Source organism: Chinchilla lanigera, unplaced genomic scaffold (genome assembly GCF_000276665.1).
Source record: "Chinchilla lanigera isolate Chin_1 unplaced genomic scaffold, ChiLan1.0 scaffold00054, whole genome shotgun sequence".
NCBI classification, from domain to species: Eukaryota; Metazoa; Chordata; class Mammalia; order Rodentia; family Chinchillidae; genus Chinchilla; species Chinchilla lanigera.
Genome location: NW_004955455.1, coordinates 2636332 through 2658169, shown reverse-complemented (window position 1 = coordinate 2658169; position 21838 = coordinate 2636332). Strand labels below are relative to the sequence as shown.

The following is a 21838-nucleotide window of genomic DNA, read 5'->3' as shown; positions in this document are numbered from 1 at the left end:
ACTGTAGTATGATGGTTTTAATTCTTCTGGGAATTAAAGGGGAATAGCTGGGTTAAGTGGCATTTCTAATCCTAGTGTTGTGAGGAATCTCCACACTGATTTCCACAGTGGTTTCACCAATCTGCACTCCCACCAGCAGTGGAGAAGGGCTCCTTTTTCCCCACAGCCTCTCCAACATTTATTATTGGTTGATTTCTTGATGATAGTCATTCTTTCTGGGCTAAGATGGAATCTCAGTGTTGTTTTAATTTGCATCTCTCAAATGACCAATGATGTTGAACATTTTTTTCATATATTTATTCACCATTAGTATCTTTTCATTAGAGAAGTGTGTATTCATCTCAGATGCCCGTTTTTGGATTGGGTCTTTGAATTTTGGGGGTCTGATTTTTTAAAATTCTTTGTATGTTCTAGATAGAAGTCCTTTGTTTGAGGGTCAGTTGGCTAAACTTTTTTCCCCATTCCTGGGTTTTCTTTTTATTCAATTGATGATTTCTTTTGATGTGCAAAAACTTTTCAATAAGATGAGATCCTAGTTGTTGATTCTTTGAAGTATTTCCTGTGCAGTTTGGTTTTTGTTCATGAACTCTCTGCCTACCCCTATGTCTTCAGAATTTTTACCTACAATGGAAGACATTTAAAAAAACCTTTTTATACTTCTTTCTTTTACTGTTGCATTTTAGTCATTGCAATCCATATTCTAGAATTCAGTCTGTAGTCTTAAAATTGTTAATAGTTAAAAATTGTGCCAAACTATTTTTAACCTTATAGTAGAATATTCCTATTAGTAGAACAGTCTGATTGTTAAATTTATTATTATATTTTAGGAATTAATTTTGTTACATAGGCATACGAGAAGATAAAGGAATCAGGGTACTTCTCACATAAGATCCCATCCCCGTTTTTCTTAGGGAGCTAAAGACAGATGTGGAGGTTGCATGCAAAATGGAGAAAGCAGGAAAATAAGTAAGGACAGAGTAAAGAATAGAACACAGTGGGAACTGAATGGAAGCCACAAGCCAGAAGAGTCAGGAAGCATAGTGGTCCCCATTGCACTGGTTGCCTATACCTCCTCTGCTTCTGGCCCGTGCTCCTTGGGGTCCTCAGGCAGAATGCAAATATTTACTTTAGTGGAGGAAGTTCCTTGATAGGAGATATTTCATCTACTCTTAGGAGAATGAACTTCATGATATATGAGGGTATTATTGGCTTAGGACAAGGCTTTATTTCCTAATTGGAGGTGTTTTTTTGGCCCACTATTAGCATACCAGCAGACTCCTCTTGTGTTGCTCCACAAATTGCTGATTAACGGCTTTTATGTATGCAGAGCTGACAAGTTGCCTCATTTAGAAACAAACAGTAGTGCTCTAAGGAACTAGTCAGAAGTTCAAACTGACATTTAGAAATTGTAAACCCAGCGACTTCATGACAAGTAATGCTGTCAGTTTAAATTATGGCTTTTCTACCTAGAGATAGGATAAAAAGAGCTAGTAATACAGCCTGTGACCAGTGTATTAGTGAGAGATTCTGCTCTAGTGAGCTGAGAGATTGTGCTATTTGGATCTAACATGCACTTCCACTTCCTCTTTCTTGGATATTTTCTGGGTGATCAGCCAGTGTGAAGGATCAACACTGTGAACGGTTGTAACAAATGCATATTAGTTCAACTAAAATAAACTCTGTCCATGCTTTTAGGGGAGAATTTTGACTGAATTAGGAAATTGAAATGAGTTGACAGTTTATTTTCAAAATAAAATGTTTTATGCTAACATGGGAAAGCTTAGTAACACTATCTGGCAAGATGGAATTATATAAAGTATGTGGAATAAAAGTAAAGAAGAGTCACGTTGAAAAAAATAATTCCCTCCTTGATTCTGGGGTGTCCTAGCTAAGGTCCTTCAGAGCATACCCATTTTTACCGTCTGGCATTCTGATGAAATGTCCCTCAATTAAATCAAAGAATCAGTTCTTCTGTTTCCTGGTGTAGTGTGATCTTTCCTAGAGCCCTGTGTGACTGACACCTGGTGACTGGGTGTCCCAATTGGGCAATCAAGGTGTCTGTTAAATAGGTACAATGGGGGGAAAAATTTAAGTTTTCACCTCTTTCTCTTAGGGTACATACAGATATATAGCTTTGAATTTTGGAATGTAAATAAATAGATTTTTAAACATTCTGATAGGAATTTACAGAATTTTGATAGAAGTAATTTCTTCCTGGTGATGAAACCAGTGGCTCATATAGACACGTGCTCACTATACTGTCTTCTCTCATTTGTTCTTTACTTGGGAAGTGTGCTGCTGTGGGAAGAGTCCTGGACTTTAAGTTGGGAGATGTGGGCTTAGAACCTATTCTGGCATGCCTTAAGTGTTGCATTTCACTTTTCTGAGTCAGTTTTTTTATTCACATGTTTGTTTGATACAGGGTCTCACTGTGTACTTCAGTCTGCCCTTGAACTCACTATATACTCCAAGTTGGTCTTGAACTCATGGCAGTCCTCCTGCCTCAGCCTCCTAAGAGCTGGTATTACAGACATGCACCACCATGTCCAGCTTCTGAGTCAGTTTTTCACCTGTAAAGTGAGGCTACCTATTCACATGTATTTATCAATTTATTGTGGTACTAAAATGAAAGAGGAGTTATTTTGTGAACTCATATTTTATGCAGATATTATTTTGATGATATGTGGCATAGTGAGAACTACCTTTTGGGGCACAAGGGCAGTGCAGCTGCATGGGGTCTCATACTTAGAAGGGGATCCTATGCTTGGTTCTTGTTTGTTTTTTGCAGTACTGGGGATTGAAGCCAGGGCTTTGGGCATGCTGGGCAGGCACTATATCATTGAGCTACATCCATAGCTCCTGTGCTTTGAATTTAAAGCTGTGTTTTTGCTGTCTTAAAATTCTGACTGATTGTATCTTTTGAGTTTGTGTTTTGTAAGTGAAGTCAGATAGGACAATGGAGCGTGTGCTTGATCCAACCTTTTGCCACTTCCTCCTTCATTCCTACATAATCTCAGCTGACCACTCACCTGCTTGTGTCCAGATTGGTGCCATATTCTACCCTAGGAGGCCTAGGGTATGGACATAATGGAGTGGGATGTGGTGTATAGTTTATATATCAAGTAATGGGCCGTGTTCTCAGTGCCTGTGAGATTTTACACAATAGTAAACGGCAGATGCAATGAAAAACAACATGTTGAGAAAAACCTAGGCTACAGAAAAAGAGTGGAAAGGTTCATTTTTCCCTACCTTTTGAGGCAAGAGGCCCCTCATTTTCAATTTTCACTGGATTCCAAAAATTATTTGGCTGCTCTAGAAAATAAACAATCAGCCCGGGCCTCAAGATTTCTCAGGGTCCCATCAAGACCCATATGGCATAGATAACAGTGACCTTGTTGAAGACTCTTTTATGGAAAAGAGAAGTCACTGTATGGAGTGAGTAAAAAGTGAAGTCTGACAGCAATCACAAAAGTGTTCAATTGCATATGTGTATCAAATTAGAATATTAAAGCTTAGTACTAATTTTGTGTGTTTATTTAAAAAATAAAGTGTAGAGCAAGAACAACAAAAAGATTGGCTTTGGAGAGTGTGAAGGGAAGCAGAAGCTGGAATGAGAGCTAGAATGTTTGTGTTTTGTTTTTAATTTTTATTTTTTAAAAAACACTAGGTGTGTTTAAATGTTAATAAGATAAAGTAGTCCAGAGGGAAGAGATAAATATGATCATTTCAAAAATATTTACTGAAAATGTAGGTTTTACTCTTCACTCTTGAGATGAGGTAGAAAGTTTCCATTTTTCCAAAAGGTGCCTTGGATTCTCTGCTTTATACCCAGACGGGGGAGGGTAGTGTGAGCCCCTTTCTTGTGGGCCAGGGCCCTGTGTATTGGCTGGATTATCAGTTGCACTGGGCTGGTACTGAAGTAGAATCTATTCTTCGAGGCTCCATGGGGAAGCGGGGTGATCATCTGCCCTCCAGCACTATGTTTGGGTGTGAAACCTGTGGGGATACTCAGCCATGCAGCAGGCTGGGGCAGCTGTCATGTAGACTCCTTCCAGTATGTGGGAAGCTTTTGGCAGCAACTACTATTCTTTGATTCCCTGGGGAATTGGAATTAATTGGCTCCCACTTGAATGGAATTATTTATCAGCATTTGAAAGTAGTGAATAAGTATATTTGAAAGTAGTGAATAGGCATATTACCGTATTTTTGGTTTTTTAAATCTATAGAATAGGAATAATAATTCCTACCTCAAAAATTATTACTTTTTTATTTTTTTTCCTGGTACCAGGAATCGAACTCATGACCTTGCGCTTGCCAGGCAGGTGGTGTGCCGCTGAGCTAAATCCCCAGCCCCTCTCAAAAATTATTGAGAGTAGATTAAATTAGGTAAAATGTGTAAAATGCCTGGTTCAATATCTGAAACATGAGTAGATGCGTGACAAATTATTAGTATCTTTAGTTGTGCTGTCGTGGTTACCTTCATGTCCTGAATAGATTCAAAACATTTCCCTTTCATGGTCATTTAGACTTAGGGAAGAGCCAGAAGTTGCATGGTGACAGATTCAGTCAATAAGGTGGATACAGATATACCATAATGTTTGCGTATGCCTACCTTTCTGTGGGATGGCACTCAGCAGTAGTATCTACCATACTGTCTATCATACCTCATAAAGAGACTCATTGAAGGGGGCCTTGCAGAACTGCTTCAAAAATGGCAAGGATATCATAAATGTGTTCAAAGTGAGGGGAAGTATTTGAGGGGGATCAATGGCAGTTAATCTTTTACTATAATAATTTTTTATAATTGAAATATTCACCGTAGAGTTTGATCATACATTGTATTTCTGTATATGTCCCTGTCTAATAAGTCGTTAGTCTTTGATTAAATGGCTTCTCTTTTTTACCTGTAGCATAATAGTTTGCAAATAGTTGCTCCTTAGTAATTAGCTGTTGAATAAGGGAATAAATGAATGAGATTTAAGGTACTGGTTTTCAGCTTTTGAAGTTTTATTAACCACTGATGAAACTTATTGTTGCTTAGCTTTGCAATTTTCTTCTGCTTTATTTTCTTTTTAAATGAACAACAGAGCCTGGGTTACTTAAAGTGAACTGAATTAGAGGGTAAATCATAGAGGGGAAAATATCCAGAAACTGAAACCAGTAGAGAATTTACAACTGTACCAGGAATCAGTGATCCAAAGAGGGGGGTAAATATCAATAAGCCACTAAAAGATATTCTTAGACAGAATCAGTGGAAAGCCCCCAGGGACCTTCTGAAAGGAAAGAGCAGTGTTATCGGCTCCCCCATATCAACCTTTGTGTATTTTCATGGAACTCACCTCCTTATCTTCGTAAACAGACTCTGATAAAAGATCATGGATTAAGTATTATGTTTTCTCTTGGTTTCCAAAGCTACTTTAATTTTCTCATAAACACCGAGATAATCTCACTTAAACTAAATGCTTTCTCCCATTGCAGACAGAGTCTATTTTTCTGCTCTTCAGCTTGAGGAGGGTTAATATTGGCTCTGAATGAACATCTGCTGGCCCCATATTGACACAGGAATAAATTATTCAGCATGTAGTATTTGGGAATTTAAAAGCTCCATGATGAATTCTACAAAACTATATTATGTCTCTGACATTCTAGGGTTTCATTATTTTGTCTTCAATTATTCACAAAGGCTTTTCACCTCTCAAAGCATATATGGGATTCCTGAGATCAAGTGAGCCCACGCTGAAATGATGGAAGAGTATATTAAGATGTGATCTTCTCCTTTTTACCTTCATAGTATTTTCTTTTGGGGAGGACCTAAAAGCCCTTTCTCTACATGTACAGCTGAAATCTGTTTGGTATGAGAGTGAGCTCTTTTGTTTGTACAGCACAGTTGATGGGAGATGCTCTTTATGTGTGGTGCGGGCAGTCCTTTCTTGGCTGCTTTGAAAATTGCTTAAGGATTTCATGGAGATTTTCTAATCCTATTTACTATAAAAACAAAGCTAAACCAAAACCAAAAAACAAAAACAAAAACTAACTGGGCTTCCTGTGTGTGCACAGAGTAGCACTTTAAGATCTAAAGTGAAGCAAAGGGCTCTCCTAAATATGTCCTAAAGCAGTTTTTGTTTGTCTGCTACTGGTGTGTTAACTCCTGCCCTCTGATTCTGATTACACTGTTGTGGCGGCTATCCACTAACTCAGGGATTCTTAACCATGTGTACACACCGTGGACCATTGTAGCGGTATGATGGAGCTTATGATTACAAAAGAATCTGGTTATAGAAATAGTTTTATCCATGCTCTGTACATCTCAAAATATAAAATACCTTTTACTTTCATCTAACCCAGGCCTCAAAAAATACTCTGTCAAATCTAAAACTTTCCATTCCTGTGATGAACCCCCAAGCAATTTTTGAGAATTTGAGCAAAGTGTATTTAGTCATGAAAAAACAACTTTTTGTGTGATTAACTGAATATTATTCATACTTGAAAAAGGCCAGAATATAAGAAGAATAGAGATCCAGATTTTCATACAATGTTAATTCATATACACAATACATTAAATTCCTAGAATTACTAGTGGACATGCTAGATGCATAGAATATATAGTGGTGAATAAGTCAATGTAGTTGTGAGAAAAATGTACTTTATCTGAAATGAAGTTAATATTTAAACTTGCTACTTCAGTGGTATGTTTATTACCTTCTTCAGTTGTTTTTTTATTATACATAGTGTGTGAGGGAAGGGACAAAGAAAGGTGAGAGATAATGGACCTATCTCCTTCCAGGGATTATGCCATTCTCAACTAATGAGGTAGATATAGAGTGAGGTATGCTCACTCTTTCAACCTTCTAGGCTTATAGTAGATGGGTGTGCCAATTTTATGCACAGAGATTATAATACTGTCTCATCTTCACTGTAATGTAATGTTGCATTAACTTTTTAGATATGTTGAATACTCTGGGGCATTAATAGATACTGAGATTAGGTCATTCATTTACTTTTAGTATAAAATGAATTCAAATTATTTTGAGGTTATGGTAACGAATGTTTTCATATTTTCCTAAAAATACATAATGATATAGATTATAATAATTGCTTATATTTGTATGCCACTGTTTACATTATGTCCTCACAGTAGGTAGTGACACAGATAGAGCAAGGATTATTTCTGTTTTACAGAAGGGAAAACTGAGGCCCATAAAGGTTGTGACTTGCTTAAAGCAACAGAATAAGTTGTAGATCTGAGGCATTCAAACCTCTGGTCTCTTTTCCAAGGGTTTGCTCTTTGCTTTCTCTGCACTGGTCTTTTGTCCTGCGCAGGCAGATGGGTGGGCGTTTGTTCAGTCTTAGTAATGGACATAGATTATATTCCCATCTGCTTGGTAGAAAATCAGTGACTACACTGAGCAATGTCCATTCAAAATATTAAATTGCATCAAAACTTATGACATTTAAAGTGCTTTTACAATTTAGTTAAGATAACATTTTCATCTGTTTCCATGTAATTACAGAGGTTTTGAGTCATTTTAATTTAGCAGGCTGGAAAAATATGACCTCTGGCTACATGGCCTTTTCCTTTCATTTGGCTTGTGTGTGTGTGTGTGTGTGTGTGTGTGTGTGTGTATGCACACAAGCACATGTAACTGATGAACTTGGGGAGGTTTCATTACTTTTCGCTCTGCTTTTCCAAATGCTCTAATTGCTTCTACTGCAACCCCCAAGCCTCCCCCTGTCAGCTGACAGCAGTCAGGATTTCCATGTGACATAGAGCAGCAGATTATTGATTTTGTTTTTTGTGTCAGGGCACTGTGTGTGTCACTTGAGGTGGTCTTCTGGGCATTTAGTTCATCAGATGATTATGCATAGGACCCACTTTAGCTTGAGCTAGGAAGGAAATGTCAAACAGGAAAGGACGGGGACGATTCTTTCAACAGTGAACATCAGGGAATTTATACTAGAGAGAAACACTGAGCTGTCACTTCTCCTTCAGCATTTCACTTTGATTTCCACTTGGCATGTTTAAAGAGCCTGACATTTAGTTTCTCTGGGTTCACTTGAGCAGGGAGTATGGGATCAGAAGCCATCGATTGGTTAGCAGTAGTCTATAACTCTTAAGTAGCATTTGGTCATGAATGAAAGCTCTGCATGTTTGGAAGTCAGCCTCCAAATAATTGGGTATATCTGCAGCCTGTGGAGGTCTGTCCTGTCCTGGCTGAAATGTGGGGAAGCAGATCTGGTTCAAGCAGGTTACAGGGAAGACTTGCCTCCTCTCTGGTAAAAGCTAATTTTAAAACTAGAAAATCTATGTGCATTATCTTGGGCTGTTTCTCACACACTGGACTTACCTTTAAACCCCACTGGTCTTTACAGAGGCCTTAGAATCAGCCTCTGGAGTCCTATGTGGGCGTGCACCCAGAACCCCACTCAGTCCTGGATAGCACCTCTGTCCTCAGCCCTTCAGCTGCTTTGAACCTTTCAAGAACTTGAATGACATCGTGCCTGTGGGCAATAGCTAGAGCTGCATCTCCTACTTTTAGACCACATCTACGAGTTTTGTGGTTACTTCTAGTGTTTTAGAGCATAATGGCTGTTTCCTTCTATAAGTTTTATCCTGGCTATTGATTAGTGTGTGTCTTCATCTCTAGTTACTCAGACTGTAGCCCATGACCTAGTCCTACACTCTCGAGTGAAAGTAGTACAGAATTTTGGTACTCCATTTTGATAAGTTTGGGAATATCTTGTACAAAGAATGATGAACACAAACCAACATGTGGGGAGCTCATGTCCCAAATCTGCTGCCCACTACCTTACAGCTTTGGGCAATTTGTTTACCCTTCTGAACTTAAGTTTCTGTGCAGTAAGTGGGCTAATTGTGCTTGTTTTACAAGTGGTTGTAGAGATTAAATGATGTCATATAGGGAAAAATGTCCAAGATGATACCTGGTATTTGATAGTACTTGTTTTGTTTCTTCCGCACAAACTGTCACCTACCACCAACTTCCACCCTGATGATTAAACAAGCACTTAGAGGTTAGAAAGCAGAATGAGTGACTGATGTTACGTATGCCTCTGAGTGCTTTTTTTCCTCAGAGAAGGCTTTAATGTTGACTGAATTTCCCTTTATTTGAAATACTTTAACATGATTTTGGTTGAAATGAAGAGAATGGACTATATAACTGTTCAAGATCTCCTCAAGCACTGCAGTTTTATGATTCTTTGTTGTTTTTGCAAAACCCAATCTCATGGGCCTTTCTGGGTTTTAAGTTCTGATTTCTATGCAATAAAAGTCTTTGAAAAAGAGGCTGAACCTCATAAGAAATATTTCTTGTTTTTGTAACCGGAGCATTAGTGTTTTTGTGATGATGTTTTCTCTTAAAAATAAAAACAACAAAGAATGAGTGTCTTTGCCAAACACTCAAAATTGCTTTGCCTTTGGGCTTTGTGAGCAAGCACAGGCAGATAGATCCATAAAAGGCCACTGCAGGCACCTCAGCGGCCCAACCTCCTCCACTCTTACTATGGAAACAGGAAAACAGGAGGACTTGGGAAGGAGATGTTTTGGGGCTTAAGGATTTGATAGTTCCCCATACTGTGTAAGGAGTTTTAGGGGGTGATTATTAGCATTTTGGCAGCAGCTATTTTTTTCTTTCCTGTGAATTTTTATTTTGGGGGTCTACCTTTGGAAGTTCTATTAACTAGAACTTTATTGGTTGTAGCATGACATATTCCTTTGTGGTTCCAAATATTTGTGACGGTTGTGGGTTTTCTCTTTAATTTTAGTTCCTGCGATATTAAGACCAGCTGGTTAAAGTTATTTATTTTGATACAGGAAGGTATTATGGCTAAACTGTGTGGAATAAAACTTCAGCTAGGGAGGTGACATGCTACAGTGGAGACAGCAGTGTCTTTGAAGTCAGATCTGAGTCTGAATCCTAACCCAGTTGCTTCAGGAATGTATGTGGGATATGCCAAGGGCAAGCTCTTTTCCCTCCTTGGGAAAGGTGAATTAGTAATTCTTGTTTCAGAAGGTTGGGCAGCATTATTTATGTAAGATGTCTGCTGTACAAAAGTCTCTCCTTGTTGGTCCCCTCATTTCTTTTTCCTATTCAACTCTTTTCTGATCAAAGAATTATTCAACCTCAGGTTTCACAGCACAACAGATCCTTAGGAGCCCGATTGGAGATGAAAGGAGAGAAAATCTGTCCCTTCCTCCTTGGTAAGGCTAAGGAAACTCATTTTCGCACCCCTTGGGAAAACTTCTCTAACGTACTGGGGGACTCTGTCTTGGTTCATATTAGAGAATAAGGAAGATTATACAGCAATTGGGATTGGGGCATAAATGGAATGCCTTTGTGGTTACTAGTTATAACAATTCTTACCTCTAATAATGCCAATCAGAAAAAAAATAGACCTATTATTTTCAATTATATTTCAAGGTTTTCCAGATCTTTCAGCATGTTAGAAAACCAGTTCTACCATATCTGTAATTTCTAACATTTCAGATTCTTGGGTTTGGCTGGCAGTGTCATGGTTCACTACTAACAAGAAGGGATTTTTCATGTCTTAGTTCTTAAGCATATTCCCAAAAGATCTTAATACAGTATCAGATTCTTTTTAATGGTACTGGGGATTGATCACACATGCTAGGCAAGTACTGTACCACTGAGTTACATGCCAGTCCAGGAGCAGATTCTTTGATCAGGGAAGATAGCTGAAGAAATTTATAGAGTTGAGGTTATTTTAAAGCTGGGTTATTTTAAAGCAGTGATAGAATGCTTACTTAGCGTATTTGAGGCCCTGGTTTCTAGCTCCCAGCAGCACAAATAATAATAATAAAAAAGGTAATGCTGCTTTAGGTAATATATATTTCCTTATTCCTCCATGGTTAGTGGCACTTGTTCAAGACATAGATAGAAGGCACTTGTTTTGTTTTGAGTATGACCTAATTTCTGAGTTGTGTTGCAAGATACTGTGCCAGATTGCCAGACTAGTGATCTTGGGGTTGGTATATATGTGGTTAGAATGATCTGTTAAAGGCATAGCCCAGATGCCAAAGGACTAGTAGAATTGAAGCTATTTTAAAATAGTAAATGCTATTTGTTTTTATTGAATTTATTCTACTGCTAAAGCATAATAGTGGATGTATACACATGTGATTATTTTCATATATAAACAGTTGCGTATATATAAATGTTGAATAAAGACATCTTTTCTTTGTCCTTTCTCTAAGCTCCTCAAGGCAATTAAAAATACCGGTACTGGGTTAATCCAAGTTTTTACTATTTGTGTAATTTTTTAAATAGATGGAAGCTAGTTTTATACCCATACTTGAAAGCTATAAGAGCAGCTGTATCTGCTGTGCAGAATACATAACTCAGTAAAAATGTTGGTGTGAACAGAACAAGTTCCAATAGCTGTTTATAGATGTTTGCACATGTTCCAAATTAAAGTATATTCATCTCCAGTGCCACATGCTACAAATCTCACAAGAAGGACTTACCTGTGTTCCATAAAAGTAAGCCTTTGGAATTCTGCTATTAGAGGGCAATGCCAGCCCTCTTCGTCTGAAGCTTTGAAATATATATCTGATTTCCATATCCAGGATTTTCTCTCTAATCTCTATTATATTTTATTATATTCTAAAATTAAATAAGGGTGGGGGTATAGCTCAGTGGTAAAGTGCTTGTTTAGCACATGTGAAGCCCTGGGTTTGATCCATAGCACTGGAAAAAAATTAGGTAAAAATCAAACACTTTGGTGGATTATATATTTTTAGAGATAGTAGTTACAGTTAAGTAAATTTATAAGTCTAGTATATGTCATTCTTTTTTTATTCTTTGGTACTGGGAATCTAACTCAGGACCTTGTGCTTATGAGGCAGGCGCTTATGCCACTGAACTGTATCCCCAGCCCAAGCCATTTTTTTTTTTTTAAATTTTTATTTTAAAGAAAACAGTACAAAAAAAAGAGCAAAGGCAAAATACAAAAAAAAGAAACAAAGCCAAGCCATTCTTAAGCTATTGTACTTTTCATTGTGTGTGTGTGTTCCCTCTGCCATTAACTAGAAGTTGTCACAGTGAAAATGTTTCTTTTTGTCATGTGTGTTTGTGTGTGTGTGTGTGTGTGTGTGTGTGTGTATAAATAGCCTGGTTTTCTAGTAGCAGAGGCTGATTAAAGGAAATATGTTGGTAATTTATTCTCCTGGGTCTAATAAAAATTTTTCTTTGTGTGAGTGTTCTTGTGTTGATTTCTCACATTTATTTGAAAATATTTTATACTTTAAGCTAATCTAGTTTCTTTTCTTCAGTTAGTCTCCATTGTGGAGTTATAATGTAATCAATATCATACAAGGTAGACATGCTGGATGGATGACAGAGTATAACTCTGAAATGTGAGTTGTGGGAGAGGTAACACATATGTATATGCATTGTACATATTCTGTGTATATCATGTGAACCCACAGTTCATATATATATAAAATCATAACTGACTTGTAAATCCTATTTTGCCTACTTTCATCTCTGAAGATTATGTGAGTGCATGACTAAATCAATTTAAATCATATATAAAAGGTTAGGGGAATTCCAAGTTTTATAAAATAGTATTTCCGAATAAAAAACATTGGCAACCTATAAACAAAAATACAAGTGATTGACTGTGATAAGATTAAAGGATGAATTTATTTCATTTTTGTTGTATTTTTATTTTTCCTAAGTTCTAGAATTAACTAGGGACAGGTAGAACAATATTGCATCTCTGAGAAGAAACATGTTTAACCTATTTTACCTTTAAGTTGAAAAATATATTAGCCTCAGTATTTAACAGTCTGAATCTCAAGCTTAACTATAAAAAATAATTTTTAGGTAATTTTACTTTTTGTATTTCACCATTACAGTGACATGCAATCATACAATAAGAACAATGTTCTAACCAAGACTACATATAGCAATTAGAAAATTTAACACATAAAATCATATTAATGTTTGTAAAGTAAAAGATAGATAACTTTTTGGGAGGTGGCATTATACTAGAAATTGAATCCAGAGTGCAAGCTACATTTCCAGCTCTTTTAACTTATTTTATTTTGAGACAGGATCTTGCTAAATTGCCCAGGCTAACCTCTTAACTTGTAATCCTCCTGTCTCAGCTTCCCAAGTAGCTGGGATCACAGGTATGTTCCACCACCCCTGGCTAGATAACTTTTTATTACACATTTTTAACTATATTCAGAATACAAATTCATGTCAAATTTTATTAACATTAAAGTTACTTTGTGATACAACTGAGCTAGTTCAGAATTGCAAAAATCTATAAGGAAATGATCAGGAAGTCTGTCAGATTTCAAAAGAAATAAATTTATTCATGTTATTAGGCCTTTGCAATAAAGGCCTCTATTGTCTTAATATATTGGTCTCCGAATGCCCACAATTCCTGTTTGCATTTATCTTCAATTCATCTTAATTAGCCAGTTGAACTTGGATCAGAGGTAGGACCCTTTTGACCTTAGTGATAGATGCATCTTAAGATCCTCAGGGCATTAGTCATCTTTGGTATTGTTTTAGTCTTCTCAAAAATGCTGTGAGTTGTACTCATTGGAGACTTTAAAATATTTTCTCTTCTGAGTCATCTAATTTAATTCAATATTTCAAGGTGTATTTCATACTGGGAAAGGCAACTGAACAATAAAAAATGTGATATTTTTACTGTATTCATTAAACCTACCAAATGTTATTTTCTCTACTTTGGTCATTTTATAAAGGTCTTTAATTGTAGGCCCTGTTTATTAGAGGCTTCTGTATGCATAAATCAATTTTGACATTTTCTTTGGTCTAACGATAATATGACTTGTTAATAATTTCTGTAGTAACTTCTAACTAATGAGAATTGTGACTCAGATTAGGTTCCTTCTAATTAGTACTTTGTCATTTTACATCATCAGAAAATGGTGTATGCTGGTCTGGAATTAAGGAAAGAATTCCATTTGGCCTAGGTGGTTCATTAACACATGGAAAGAAATAGACTGACTCACACCCTTCTTGCCAGTTGCATGTGTTTTTGTTAAAAGGAAAAGCTTGCCCTGCTTTGGGGGATGGTGGAGGCAGATTGCTTATCCAAGACTTTTATGTTAGATTTTCTTTTTAGGAAAAAGATGTTTGAAAAAGAGATAAGTTGACATTGAAATGAAGCCAAGTGTGGTAATCACAAGACTCCAAATGAGAGTGAATTGGATACAAATGACAGTGAATTGGGAGGCATTCGGGAGAAGTTAGAGATGCCTCAGCATTTTGCCACTCTATAAATAATTAAAGGCAAAGAAGATTACATTTCATAAAATAGGATTTCAGAATTATAGCGGTAAAGAACCTTAAGAGGTCACTTAACCTAACTCCTCACTTTAGAAATGATGGAACCGAGGTACAGAGAATGGTAGTAATTAGGGTTCACAAAACTGCTCAAGAACAAGGCTGGAAACAGCCCACAATTTCCCTACTTCTTATCCAGTGCCATCAGGAAGATCAGTCCTGATGTCTGCAGGAAATGTGATTATGATTGAACTGTATGTTAGCAAATAGAGTGATTTATTTTTCTTAGGTTTGTCAACAGTTGAGTGCAAAATTATGTCAGAGAACTTTGCTTTAACTAAGTTCACCATAATTAACAAAGTAAATGATGAAGAAGTATTGAGAGTTTTTAAATTTAGCATGCAAAATGCTTTTAAAATTAAATGTCATTGAAATAAGGAACCCAAATATGTAATTTAACTGATATTTTTGTGAGTAGGTGTAGCTGCTTTAGACGTATGATCAGAAACACGAAATGATCAGGTCAGATTGAATATTAGCAGACCAGTGGACATCATGTTGCTTATTTTCATGGGAAAGTCACCCGCTGGCATCATAGGGCAAAAGGACATTCTTACTTAATCACTTTAAATGCTTTACTTGCTGTTTTAATGTGAGTCAAACAGCTGAAAGGATCAGGTTTTGAGTGGAGGCTGATGTCTCCACACTATTTTGATTTCAAGTGTACTGATATCTGTATACGAAAATATATCTATTTGTGTTGAAATCAAGAGGACTTCACTCCCAGGGGAGGATGAGTGAGGCAGCAGGAAGAGATCAAATTTCCAAGCCTCCCTTTTTGTTTTTATTACAAGGTGTACTTACAGATGTTACCCCTGTTGTTTAAAAAAAATTATTCAGATTGTCTGAAATAAGTAAAAGGAAATCTAAATGATTTTCAAATAGACCAACTTGGGCTCTTGTAATTTAAATTTGTTTTATTTTTGTTTGCATTGGCTCTGCTCATTGTACTTAAATATTTCTCAAGGAAGGCCCTCTTGTGATCTCTGGTCTCCCTGGCAAATGAAACCAGTGTAAGCGCTTGAATTTCAAATGCATGTTTTTTACATTTAAATTGCTGTTCTCTGCTGTAGGAAGAGCTCATGAAAACCATCCATAGTTCATAAGGGTGGACTCTTGCAGTGAAATTAGAGGCCATTAGAACTATTGGTCTTATTTCGAACTGAATTAGTTAACTGCCTGTTAAGGTTCAGAGCTTATTGACCAATAGGCATTTATTACCCTAGCCATAATGACACAATGATTTCCATTAAATTCCAAAGTTTATGGAAATAAAAAAGAGATCTTGCAAAGATAGTGGTTAGTGGTTGTATTCAATTATTAGGATTAATTAGGCATTTAAATGTGAATATAAAGTATGCTTTAAAAACAAGTATTTCTTTTTCATTGCTCCGGGCCAATTGTGCTGAAGGGAATGAAGATTTTTGTTGTTCTTTCTTTTTTTTTTTTTTTTTGGTTTTTCTCTGGTACCGGGAACCGAACTCACGACCTTGCACTTGCCAGGCAGGCGCTTTTGCCGCTGAGCTAAATCCCCAGCCCCTTGTTGTTCTTTCTTGAAGGGTCTGCTGGTTCTTCTGTATCACCAAGTGAATACACTGAAATCACTGAGCCATGACTTCCGTGATGCCCTATCAGTTTTATAGAACATTTAGTAGTTTAACATTAGGCATTAATACTGTTCAGAAAAATTTTGGGACCAACCAACATGGTTGGTATAGAATATTAAATATACTTATCTGATTAAGAAAATGATTTAATTTTTTCAAAGAAATTTAGTGTGAGAAAGTCAGAACCTGTATTTCTATTCTATATTTTTATTTAAGGATGGCCACAATTCTGTGATTAACAAGGCTTCTTTATATAAAATCAATTAAGTTAGGGGCTTTGTGCATCATTTTTGAACTTGTAGTGGTTAAAAATGTATCTTAGAAGCTAAGTTAAAAGAACTTATTAAAAAATTAATGTATCCTGGAAGAATGTAGAGAAGATGACAGATTATGAAGTGAAACCTAGTTTTTAAGCATGTGGGATTCCATAACATTAAAAATTGATGTGAGATCTGAATATTCATTTCTAAGACTATTTGAAATGATAAGCTGCAGAATCAGAGCTACTTCTCTGTAGAAGATTCATTTGCAAGTGTCAGCCAACATTCCATTCAAACAACTTGATATGAGCTTCTTAATTCGTGTTAGAAGTAGAGTTTCAGAAAGTTGATGCAACCAGATTTCATTTGCATTTCCTCTGGACAGGATAAATCCACTTCACTGATATTAGTTTGGATAATTTTTCCCCAAGGGGCACTGCAGCTTTTTCAAACTCTGAGATCCAAGAGCCTTTTGAGTAAAGTATCGTAGGTTAAATTTCTATCTGTCCTGGCAAGAAGCAAACTCAGCCACATAAAAGAGGGAAATATAGATTTCAGCACTAAAGGAAAGGAAGGAGGACACAATGGAGAGTTTGAAGGACACAGGGTTTTAAGTAATGAGTTTTGAAGTGGTCAGGATCACATATTTAGAAATAGCAGAATGAGAGGTCCTTAAGTGCAAGAGAGTTCTTTAGTTAATAAAACATTTACTGATGGATAGATTATGTATCTGTATTAGAAATACACACACACACACACACACACACATACATACATACACTCACAAAATGAGCCCTACCTTTGGGGAACTCATTTTCTGTTAATTTGTTCATTTATAAATCATTGGGTACCTACTCTATATACCATGCTGGAGGTACAAAGATGAAAAGGCATTGCCTTAGTGCTCCAAGATCTTTGCAGTTATAAAACATATTCCTGACACTTTCATTTGGCATGAGTGAAAATGTTGCCCTTATAAATGTTGTTTTAAAGAGAAACTACATTCTGTAGGAGTGGAGGCATGGCTTTTTAGACAAGTTGGAATCTCTCTCTTATCAAATACAAGCTGTTACCTTGGACTGGTTACCTTAAAGGAAGACATAATATCTACATTGCAGGATTATTAAAACTAAGTAATAATCACTTGTGTGAAAGCACTTATAACTTTATAATGAAGATTACTTCCATTTCTTCTTTCCATAAAATTGTTAGTCTTATGGTCCAGGATATTTTGCATGAATGAAGACGTCATGAACTGACCAGAGAATATAACCATGCTTTATAGCATATTTTAATAGAAAAAGCTTAAAACATTGCAAACAGCTATAGTAACTCAAAAGTGAACTTCAGAACAATTCCTCTGTAAGTTGTGGAAGACCCATGTTACATTTTTTATACACACTTAAGTTGTTTTGAAACAACTCGGTCCTTATTGAATATCTCCCTAAGTTAACTTTATGCTTCTTGGCTAAGATGATCTCTTCTTATATGTTGCTAAAGTACTAGATAAATTTGTACATAATCAGTATGATATAGAAGAAAATATAACTCCCAACCTGCTAGATGTCAGATGCGCTAAGTTTGTTACCCCTGATATGGAAGAATGAATTCCAAGGAACAACAGAGGTTAAGAGTAGGAAAGATTTATTGAGAAATAGCTCCTGAGAGACAGGAGGGGCCCCAAAAGTGGGTTGCCACCAAGGCCCTTTGTCAGGCATAATTTATAAAGCAAAGTCACAACATGGGTACAACATGGGTTAAACAATAATCAACCTACAGGAATACAAGTATAGCTGCTTAGCTAATATTGATTCAGTGGGGAAGTGGATCACATAGCAAGGGTACATGGAAAGAACAAAGACATTTTAGGGAAGGGATGGGTCTAGATGCTCTGGTCACCTACCTGGGTGACTCATGCAGATCTGGACTTCTGACACTAAGTGGTGCTAATTACAGTATAATTCCAAGTTACTGCTTATCCCTTAGGAAGGAATGTTATCTGGCTATTGCTTCTTCATCATGAGGCCTGGTCTTTTTCAGATGTGCCTCCAGACAATTTTGATGTCTTTGTTTTTCACTGACTTCCTTGAGAGCCCAGTCCCTTTCTAACTGTGTATTAATTTCTATCTAACTTAGTTATCTATAATAATAGAATTTTTGATGAAAGGTGAAATAAATACAGAAAAATGCCAGCAATACCTTTCATTTAATATATGAAATCAATTTGATTCTGCCATTTAAAATTTATCAACAAATAATACTAGAAAATAAGCAATGTATATGTTTTATAGCAAGAGAAATTAAATGATAGAGGAAATGACATTAGTAATTTATGATCTTTGGAAAAGGTACAAAATTACATTATTGCTACACAAAAGATGTCTATCACACGAGAATTTCATGGTATAAGGAACCATAATAGGCCAAAGGAAGGCATAAATCTAGAGCTATTTCTCTAATCAAGTGACCAATTATAGGTAAACATTACTGTCTTTCTGTTGTATCACTAATACCTTGATTATTAATAGAATCACACAGTTATGTTTGGTAGTTGTGGTTGTTTTATAATGATTTTGTAAAATATAGTTTAATTGTAGAGAGTAGGTCATTTTAAACTAGGCTGATAGACTTTAATAAAATTTCTAGACAATTCTCAATCAAAATAATTTATTAAGTTTCTAGTTATATAACTGCTATGCTATTCTAATAGCTTCTTTTTTTTTTTTTTAAAGAGAGAATTCATTTGCCCCATCCCTGCTATTTCTGTTTTGGAATTGCTGTCATAATTTCATAGGAATGCATCACCAATAGGACTATTATGCTGATGAATGAAAGCTTCCTGTGCCTGTTGGCAGGAACGAAGTAAGCTCTAAGCAAACTAAAATTCATTGAATCTTAGCAGAGCTATTAAGAAAATAAGTGCAAATTGTCAAGAGAAGAGAGATTTGTTCCTCAGCATCATCACTTGACTCTTGGGTAAGAAATGTTAGGCAGGAAAGAGACTGTTTCAATTTGTCATCCTCCTGAGACCTCAAGATGTTATCTGCAGTGCTGAAATAAACCATTCCTTTCTATAAGCAAAGAAAATGAGAAAATGCTTTATGCCCAGATTGGTCCATTTAGTTAGGAGGACAGTCACATAAATACTTACCTAAGAAAACAAAAACAAAGGAAGAAAATGGGAAACCTGAGTCCCTGGCACAGAACATGTAGGGATTAAAGAGTCTGTAAATAGTATATGCAAAGGAGAGCTGTTCGTTACAACTGTAACATGCAAAGAGGAAGATATTGTCAACTTTGACTTCTCTTTACCTTATTTTTATAAAATAAGAGCCATTTTCTTTTTATGTCTCATAGGGGAAAACTATATTGGTTTGTGATTGAAAGAAAGCCCTGTCATCAAGAGGTTATATATAGAGAGATGTAATGAGGATGATAATGTAATTATTGAGCATGTGTTAGCAGTTTGATGTGACTATTTAGAGGAGCATAAGATTCTGGGGATGTACACAGATAGAGAAATAACATATATAAACCATACTTATTGACATCAACTCCTATTTATTAGGTTTCTGTGCTTTACTTATTTTCCAAATTCTGTGTGTATGTGTGTGTGTGTGTGTGTGTGTGTGTGTGTGTGTGTGTGTGTGCATGCATGCATGTGTGTATTTTAGTGTGTAATTTGCAGGAGTTATTTCAGAATGAGTCCTAAGACAGCAGGAAAAAAAATGGGAGGCATCATTATGTAGATGAAACAACATGGGTTTTGAAATTAGTCCACCCAGAGACTGAATTTTTGGTCACTAGCTGTGCAATTCAGGCAACTTTATTTCCCTTTCCAAACTCAGGTTTCTCTTGCTAATGGCTGCTTTCCAAGACAGTTGTAAGAACTGAGTGTTATCTCATGCCATTCTTTTCCCGTGTTTTCTTTGAGTTCCCTGAGCATGTCCAAAAAGTGCAAAGGCACTTTTTGTAGTGCTTGTTTTGCTTGGTTGGCCTCTTATCTCTCTTAGCTCTAACTTAAAAAGTAGCTTTTCTGAGCATATTCTTAAATGAGATATCCCTCCTTCTTAATTATTCTTTATAATACATTTTGTTCTATTATTTGATTTCGTTATTTGTTTCATTACTTTCAAATTTATTTTTTGATATGTATTCACTTACTGTTTGTCTTTGGGTATAAGCATTAGGTTGTCAGGGTCAAGGGCCATGTGTACCTCTTCTTTCTTGAATTTTTGTTAATATAGTGTCTAGCACAGAGCTGTTATGTATGTGTTTGTATGTAAGTGTCCTTTTGGTCGGTACTTGCACTGTTTAAATCAGCCTCAAGTATAGTCCTGAAGTGCTGTCCAGTGTTCCTAAACCCAAGGAGGTACTGATGTGCCTTACAAAGTACATCTTCGATAAGCTTTGTTCAGGTGTGAGTTATAGTGCTATTGACCATGAGTCCAATGTTAATTGAATTGAGAATATATATTACATCAGAGTTGGATTGCTGGGTCATATGATAAAATCTAAATTCCGTTTAACAAACTGCCCAATTTTTTTCCTAGAAATTTGCATTCCACTAACAATATATGAATTCCAGTTGGTCTGTATCCTCACCAGCATTCAGTATTATTTTTTTTGGTTCTAGAAATTGAACTTAGAACCTTTGCACTGAGCTATATCTCCAGCCTTTTAAAATTTTTTTTAACTTTGAGTTAAAAGTTGTAATTCTCCTTCCACCTCCTTCCAGAGTGCTAGGATTACAACCATGCACCACTACACTTGGCTTATCATTGTTTTTTCTTTGTTTGGTATTCTAATAAATACTTAGTATGCATTGGAGTTTAATTTGCATTTTATTAGTGGCTAATAGTGTTGAACAACTTTGCATATGCTTATTTGCTATCTGAGTATTCTCTCTGTTTAGAACTGCTGTCCATTTTTTAAAAGTTGGGTTCTTTGTTTTCTAACCATTAAGTTTTCAGAGTTCGTTATGTATAATATAAATGTATTCTCTTTCAAGTATGTTCTTTGCAAATACTTTTTTCTAATCTGTAGGTTGACTTTTCATTGTCTTAACAATGTCTTTCATAAAGCAAATACTTTTAATTTCGAACAAGTCCAATTCATAAACTTTCTTCCTGTATTATGCTTTCAGTTTCATTTTATGTTTTGATGCAGTGAAATGCATATAACAAAATTAGCCATTTTAAAACAAACAATTCATCATTTATTTCATTCATAATGTCATACAAATACTATTTTAGTTTTCTGTTACTGTGACAAAGTGACTGAGATAATCAATTTAAAAGGAGAAAAGGTTTTTTTGAGATCTTAGTTTCAGAGGTTTTAGTCCATGTTAGTCCATTTTAGTCACTTTGGACCCATGGTGGCACAGTACATCTTGACAGGTGTATGTGGTAGAGAAGGCTTTCACACTGTGATGACCAGGAAGCTAAAGAGGGAGGAAAAATAGGGTCCTCATAGCCCCTTCAGGGGCATGGCCCTAGTGACCTAACTTTCTTTCACTAGGCGCCATCTCCTAAAGGTTCTGCATCCTCCCAATAGCACTATGGGCTGGAGACCAAGCCCTCAACACCATGGCCTTGGAGACATGCAA

At 36.2% G+C, this 21838-nt stretch overlaps 1 protein-coding gene across 1 annotated transcript in view; it reads left to right on the top strand.

Moving 5' to 3' along the window:
* The window catches only part of Ttc28 (tetratricopeptide repeat domain 28), a 641970-nt gene that overhangs the window by 306090 nt on the left and 314042 nt on the right, over positions 1-21838 (top strand). The window lies entirely within an intron of this gene.